Genomic DNA, 8,056 nt, shown 5'->3' on the forward strand with positions numbered 1-8,056 from the left:
ACACAGTCATTGAAATCTATAGGTGCGTCCTCGTTTCCTTGGCCGCTGCCTTCGGCTTTTCCTGACATGGTTAGTAGAAAGAAAAAGACAACACAAATAGTATTATCCCTACCAACTACTTAGGTTGTGGACAAGGAAAAATAAGGCACTCAACTCTCAAGCGTCTTACCACGGTCTTACAAGTGTTCTTACCAAAGCAACAGGCGGTGCAATCGGTCGGTGACTGTGATACCGTTGTAGCTTGAGTGTAACAGTTGCAAGGCGAACCTGTACTTGGTTAGAAGAAAGTGGAGCTTGGACAGGCACAATATAGTAGCAAGGAATAACAAATTCGCAACTGAATAGCAAAGCTGAATAAGTATCCCAAGTACTTGTCTTAGTTGCTGGCCTACTCACGTTCCAAGTACCAGATGTATCAAGTGATGTGAACAGCAAGAATATGATTAGGAACAAGGTAGAAATCAGCACACGCAAACACAGCTCAAATGGCGCTCTCTATGTGCTCCTCTAGATATTGTTCCACTTTTGTCCCTCTCTTTTTTCTCTATTTTTGGGCTGTCGTTGTTTTTTTGGGATTCTTTGACTTTTTCTTTTTATTTTTTTGATATTTTTTCTTCACTTAGGAGCACAAAAGAAGTAACCACAAAAATATGAGCTTAAATAAGTGAAAGACGTGGCCTGTGGAATTTCCAGAAGACGTGCTCGAAATCGACAAAGACCTTGTGACCACGAAAAGAGGATCTTGTGACCACTTTTTGACCAAAATAAAAATCTTCGACCCCGACAAAGCTAGGGATGGATGGATCCAAAAAATTTTCTGATCGATTTTGATATATGGAACGTCGAAATCCGAGTTCGTATGCGAAAACTAGACCAGTTTTAAGAACGGACTCCGAATTAGAGGACAAAACGGGAACAATGATGCGCAAAATTGGTCACGACAGCAAGGATTTGATGGAAACAGTGAAGACAAGTGTAACAAATAAGATGGCGTGGACTAGGGTTTGATGAATACAAAGGAACTCACAGCAATACTTGAGAGTGTTCACGGATTATGATGAAAAACAAAGGGGAAAACACAAACTGGACTAAAAACGATCTAAAACCAGCAACAAGAACTTGACCTAGGGCACAAACTCAACAACGCAAATCAGAGACGAACTTGCACGGCACAATGAGGCTATAGGACAGGGAATATGTGACGATGTATATTTTTTTGGCTTTTTGTGGACTGTAGGTAATGCAAAAACAGTAACAATCTAAAGGGGAAAACAAAGTTATACCTAACGGGCAACAAGGTCTCTGATACCACTTGATGTAGACTAGGCCCGATCTTCCGAAAGGTATGATAGCGTCGATTGGTGGAGACTCGACGTTCACGATCTAGGCTTCGAACCAAGATTGATTCGGACCCCCGCAACCGTTACACCACTGCTCCGTTGGTTATCAACCACGCGAACGCGATTGACCTCGCCGAGAAGGCTTTCCTGCAAGCGAATCGAGAACACAAGCAAGAACGGGATGAACGCAATCTGAAATTGCAAATAAATATGAGGCTTATGAAATCAAGAAGGAGTTCAAGTCTTTATTCGAAAGGACTAATCGCCACAGGCGAACAAGATCAAGAACTGGGGCCCTGGTTCACAGCAAGCGGCCTTGGCGGCGACAGTTGCAGCAAAACGATGTCTGTTTCATCGAGGAAAATCAAGAACTAAACAAAACCCAAACCCTAAGGAGAGCGACGGCTGCTATTTATAGAGTCTTGGGCGTCACCCCCCTGGACGCGCCCCCTAATGGGCCCAAACACGATACACGGTCCAACGGACCAAAAGACGGTGTCGCAGCACCCTGGCAGATTCTGGACGCTGACTTGTTTCGACGATTCCCGTTGATTCCGAAGGTCTTTTGACTGTGAAACCACTTGGATTGGCTTCCTTATCAAATTAGCTTTCCAACCATATATGGATCAGTCGAAAACGGAGTCCGGATGCGTCCTGGGTGACCAGTTTAAGGCAGACTGGTCCTGGAGCCCGAACCGGACTCGAACTTGAGTTGGACTGGGCTTCCACCATGAAAAAGATGAATTGGACGCCCATGCTGGACCTCCTCCTCTACTTGGCTTGTATGCGATGAAGTAGTGATGTCCTCATCAAAATAAGGGCCTCAACAACTTGAGGATCCAAACGGCTGCGATACTTGTCAACAGCTCTTCCTCCAGCACTGAATGCTGATTCAGATGCTACTGTTGATGCAGGAATAACTAAAACATCCCTTGCAAGTCGACCAAGGATAGGATATTTTGTACTATGGGTCTTCCACCAGCTTAAAATGTCAAAATAGTCACCTTCTTTCCAAGTCAGCAATGGATCTTTGATGTATTGCTCGAAGTCAGTCTGCTCTTAGACAGGTTCAGTGTTGTCCCTTAGAAATGAACTTAATCTTACTATGCTATAGTTCAACTTAGGTCAAACATACAACTTGAAAATGTTAAGTTACACTATAACCATGACTCAGAGCCAAATTGGTCCAAGTCATGAATACCAAAGTTGTTCCATATGACATTCTAAACATGGTTAAGGTACTCCTAGGGTCCCACAAACATTTTATACATTGGTTACATGTAAACCCTATATGTAAAGCATTTAGTAACAAATACATGTGATATAAGCAATCATAGAGATAAAATTGAGATGCTCATGCTCATGAATGATCAATGATGTTTGTGCTCATGCAATGCCAATGCTAAATGCATGCTTAACACCTAGGGTGTTACAGCCCTTCCCTCCTTAAAGAAATTTTGTCCTGAGATTTGTACTACCAACCATTTCTCATAGAAAACCGGATAGACCTCACGAAGATAGTCCTCTCGCTCCCACATAGCGTCTTGCTCATATGGTTATTCCATACCACCTTGTAGAATTTATTGACTTTGCTACAGTCACCCTTTCCATTTCTTCAAGCACTCAAATAGGTCTTTCTTCATAGGTCAAATCCGACTAATCTTGACACTAGCGGTTCAATAGCTTCTTTGGGCACACGAAGACATTTCTTGAATTGGGAGACATGGAAAACGTTGAATATAGCTCTCATTTCCAGAGGTAATGGAGTTTGTAGGCTATGGGTCCTTTTTGTGCAATGATTTGATATGGACTGATATACCTAGGAGCAAGTTTTTATCTCACTTCAAACCTTTGTACTTTCTTCATTGGGGATACCTTCAGATACACATAATCTCCAATTTGGAACACAATAGGACTTCTCCTTTTATTTGCATAACTCTTTTGTCTTGATTGAGCACTTCTATATGTTGATGAATGACTTGAACTCATTCTTTAGCTTCCTTAACAAAGTCAATCCCATAATACCTTCTTTCACTAGGCTCAATCCAATTCAGAGGGGTCCTACACTTGCGACCATATAAAGCTTCAAACGGAGCCATCTTGATGCTCTCTTGATAGCTATTATCGTAGGAGAATTCGGCCAAAGGTAACCAATCCTCTCACACATGCTCTCAACATATCTTCCAAGATCTATTCACATGCTCAGTTTGACCTACTGTCTAGGGATGATAAGCAGAGCTATGAATCAATGTGGTACCTAATTACTTGTGCAGGTCTTCCCAAAAATGGTTAACAAACTAGGGCCCTTGATCTGATACAATACTCTTAGGTACTCCATGCAATCTTACAATTTGTTCAATGTATAACTTTGCATATTATGAGGTGAATACTTTACATTGACAGGAATAAAATGTGCAACTTGGTGAGACAGTCAACAATTTACCCATATAGAGTCATGACCCTTTTGAGTAGGTGGAAGTCCGACAACAAAATCCATACTAATGTCGTCACATTTCCAACTTGGAATAGACAGTGGCTGAAGTAACCCTGCTGGTTTCATATGAATGGCCTTAACTCGACAACAGTTATCACATCTAGCAACGTATGCTGCAATTTCTTTCTTTCATTTTTGTCCACCAAAATCGAGTTTTCAAGTCTTGGTACATCTTGCTGCTACCCCGGTGTGAATGGATAGATTAGAAGAATGAGCTTCCGCTAGAATTTGGTTTCTCAACTCTCTATCTTTCGGCACTACAAGTCAAGCTTTAAACCATAGAACACACCATTCTCATCCAATCAAAACTGCTTACTTTCTTCTTCTTTCATCTTTCTTTTGATATGCAATATACCAACATCAGTCTTTTGGAGCTCAATGATTTTTGACTCTAGAGAGCAACTAACAGTGATATTGTGTAAGATTGCTGGATGCAATAAGTTGAAACCATCTTCCAACAAATAATTACAATAATACTTCTAGCTTAAGGCATTGGCAACCACATTGGCCTTTTCTGGATGATAATGCACTTCTAGGTTGTAATTCTTGATCAATCCAACCATCTGTGTTGCCTCATGTTCAACTTAGGTTGAGTGAAAATGTACTTAAGACTCTTTGTGATTAGTGTGGATATGGCAAACATTACCAAGCAGGTAATGTCTCCAAATTTTAAGAGCATAGACAGCTGCTGCTAATTCTAAATCATGAGTTGGATAATTGACTTCATGCTTTCTCAATTGGTGTGAGGCATAAGCAATGACTCGGCCTTCCTACATTAAAACACACCCTAAACCAGTACCTGAGGCATCACAAAATACATCAAACAGTTTCTTAATGTCTGGCTATGCTAAAATAGGAGCAGTAGTTAGCAGATTTTGTAAAGTGTGAAAAGCTGCTTCACACTCTTGTGTCCATACAAACTTTTCATCCTTCTAAAGTAGCCTTGCCATAGGCTTGGCTATCTTGGAAAAATCTAGGATAAACCGACGATAATGTCTAGCTAGACCAAGAAAACTTTAAACCTCATGAACTAAGGTGGGAGCTTTCCAATCCAACACTTCTTGCACTTTAGATGGGTCTATAGAAATTCCATCTTCAGATAATACGTGACCTAGGAAAGGTACCTTCTTCAACCAAATCACATTTACTAAACTTTGCATACAACTTATGCCCTCTTAGTCTTGACAATACCACTCTCAAGTGCTCCTCATGCTCTTCTGCAGTCTCTGAATAAATCAAGATATCATCGATAAACACAACCATGAACTTGTCAAGTTTAGGCATGAACACCGAGTTCATCAAATACATTAAATAGGCAAAAGCATTGGTCAATCCAAAGGACATGACTAAATAGTCATAAAGGCCATACCTAGTGGAAAAAGCCATCTTAGGTATGTCTTCCAGTCTAATCTTGATTTGGTGATAACCTGACCTCAAATCTATCTTAGAGAACACTTTTGCTTTTGCTAATTGATCAAGGGTTATTTGGATTGGTACCATTACAATTCTCAGAACTTTGAGATGTACCATTAAAATTCGTCTATTTTGAGATCTACCATTATAATTCATCGTTTCATAGAGTTTCGCCATTCCCTATGTCTTCCAGCTTCTTAGGCCCACTAGCAGTCATATGCACACTGTTCTCTTTTCTGTATGGACTATTTTGCCCCGTCCAAAGATAAAAGAGCCCTGCGCTGCGCCTATGACCCCATCTCTCAGTCCCTTCTCCTCCTCGTGCTCACACTATCTCTCACTTGTCCTCCCAACATGGTGACAGCGGGAACCCAAACCCTAACCCTAGCCGCTGGCGTCCTAGAGCCCATGCCCGCCCCTAAGTCAGCTACCGCCGTCGGTGTCCTGGAGCCCATGCCCATGCCTGAGCTGTCCTCCCAGATCTCAGACGATTGGAGCCATGGCTAGGTAGTGGACTGGAAGCCTGATGAAGGTACCTTCGATGGGCTCAAGCGCAATGGGTAGTGGTAGAAGGGAGTGCCCTTATTGCCATGTTCCTTTGGTTCGGATCCAGAGCAAGCAGTCGGCGATAAAGGGTCAGTGGTTTCTCACGTGCCTGTACAACATTAAGGTTAGGATTCTTGACATTGTTTACCTCACTGTGTCTCTTGATGCTACTCTGATTGATGCTTTTTTGTGTGTTGGGTGATCATACTACCTATGGCTTCATCTGCTCTGAGTTGCAGATTGAGGCCTTGGAAGTAAGGGAATGCAATGGCAGACTGGTAAGGAGACATTAGCTGACTGTTATGCCAAGTTGAAGGAAGAATTGCAAGAGTTGAAGCAAACTGTGGATGGTCTAGTAGCTAATCTGTGGAAACTGAAGGTTGAACCTGCTGAGCTAAAGCCTGAGCTAGACATGAAGAAATGCCATATTGTGCTTGACTGTTCAGTTGTATCGATAGTTTTTTTTAGCTTTGTAGGTATCCTGATTGGTGCATTTGTTATTGCTAGCATGTGGAAGTGAACAGCTAGAATGTGTGTTAATCAGCTAATGTAAGTGTGGGTTGGTTGTGTTGGAGCTGTGGCTCCCTGTTTCTTTTGTGTACTGATGAGGTCCAAACCTTCTTATTAAGTTACAAATCTGTGGTTAGCTTCCAGTGAGCTCAACTTGATCTGTGGTCACCATGTTTGAGCAAAGCTTGTGTTCATCTTTTTAGTGTTCAATAGCTTTAGATGTAACTGTTAACAAAAAATGAATAAATGTCAATGCTGGTTACAGACTTCATATCAAATTGTTGATGTATGGGTATAGATCTTACATGTAGAGATGTAACAAGTGTAACAATACATTATGGAGGTTCAGGTGTGGCTTTTGTTTGTTCCTCAGGCTCCTTTGGTTGTCATTGAGATGGCAAGACTGATCTTGCATCCAAGGGCCTTAGAGGTGCTATCAGCTCCTTTAAAGCAAAAGTCTTGTTCTTGTTTCTTAACAATAACTCATCTGAAGGGAAATTTGGTGGTGGTAGCATGTTTTTGGGTAGTGGTGGTGGAGGCATGGTCTTGGACGGTGGCAGTGGTAGTGGCATGTTTTTGGGTGGCGGTGGCAGCATGCTCTTCAGGGGTGGTGGTGGCATCTTAGTGGATATAGAGAGATGTGATGACATGTCCGCTTCTTTTGGTAGAAGCATTCCATTTGATCTAGGCTAAACTTTCTTTGGAGGTGCAATTGATGAGCTCCCAATGTTACCTAAACTATCTAAACCTATCTTAACAAATTTGGACCTTGATTGTGAGTTCTGGAAAGATGAAAGAAAACAAGAACACTCATCCATCAAATTCCTATGTGTTAGATGCAGATCTAAGGTGGTAAAGATAAATAGAAGACTCGATGCAACAACTCACTCACTAGCTACTCAAGCATTCCTAGTTCAGGTGCTCAAACAATGATCATGTTTCTAGTTGCCCCACTACAGAGGCACTGTAGTCGTTTCCCAGTTCAGCAGATAATGATCTGCTTGAACCTTGCTACTGCAAGTGACCTGTGGCAAAGAGGAATGCCAACACTTAAACTAGTAGCACAGGACTCAGCACCAAGACCAGTTCAACACTTAAACCCAACTACAAGGTTCTAGGATTCTAACACTTAAATCAAGGTTCAACACTTAAATCAACATAATAGCATACCAGTAGCAGCATACCAGGTTCAACTATTGATCTTACAACCATACAAGGTTCTAGCATACCAGGTTCACAACCATACATGGTTCCAGCATTCTAACTACAAGGTTCCGGGAATCCAACTACAATGTTACACAAAAGCATATCATAAACTAGGGTACCCCATAAAATACAACAAGGTTCAACTGCTGATATTACAAAAGCATATCATAAGCTGTTGACAAGCTCTATCTTCATAGACTAGCCTCCTAAGGCTACAAACAACAATAGTAGGTGGGTTGGCTGTTGCCTTCTTGAGCTTCTTCTTGATGGGTGTCTTCTTCTTCTTTGTTGTGCCCTTCTTCTGCTTCTTCTAAACTTTCTGTTTCTTACCTTGGGAGGGACCAACTGTATTTGTTGGAGCTTGTTTCCTACATTTTAAAGGTGACATTACATATTGTGAAGTGAAAAACAAGATAGATTTAGTGCACAGAAACATACCTTTTGTTAGCCTAGTTCCTTGGTGGAGCTCTCTCACCATCTTCTCCAATCTCTATCTCTTTGCAAGTTTTTGAAAAGTGGCCAAAATCTCCACATCTCCTACATTTGA

The 8,056-nt window shown here is 41.6% G+C and overlaps 1 pseudogene; it reads right to left on the bottom strand.

Annotated features, from left to right (window-relative positions):
• Positions 1-6,638: 6,638 nt before the first annotated feature.
• On the bottom strand, positions 6,639-7,121 carry LOC136454662 (protein RIK-like; annotated as a pseudogene).
• Positions 7,122-8,056: the final 935 nt, after the last annotated feature.

The sequence above is a fragment of the Miscanthus floridulus genome, chromosome 5 (assembly GCF_019320115.1).
Source record: "Miscanthus floridulus cultivar M001 chromosome 5, ASM1932011v1, whole genome shotgun sequence".
NCBI lineage: Eukaryota > Viridiplantae > Streptophyta > Magnoliopsida > Poales > Poaceae > Miscanthus > Miscanthus floridulus.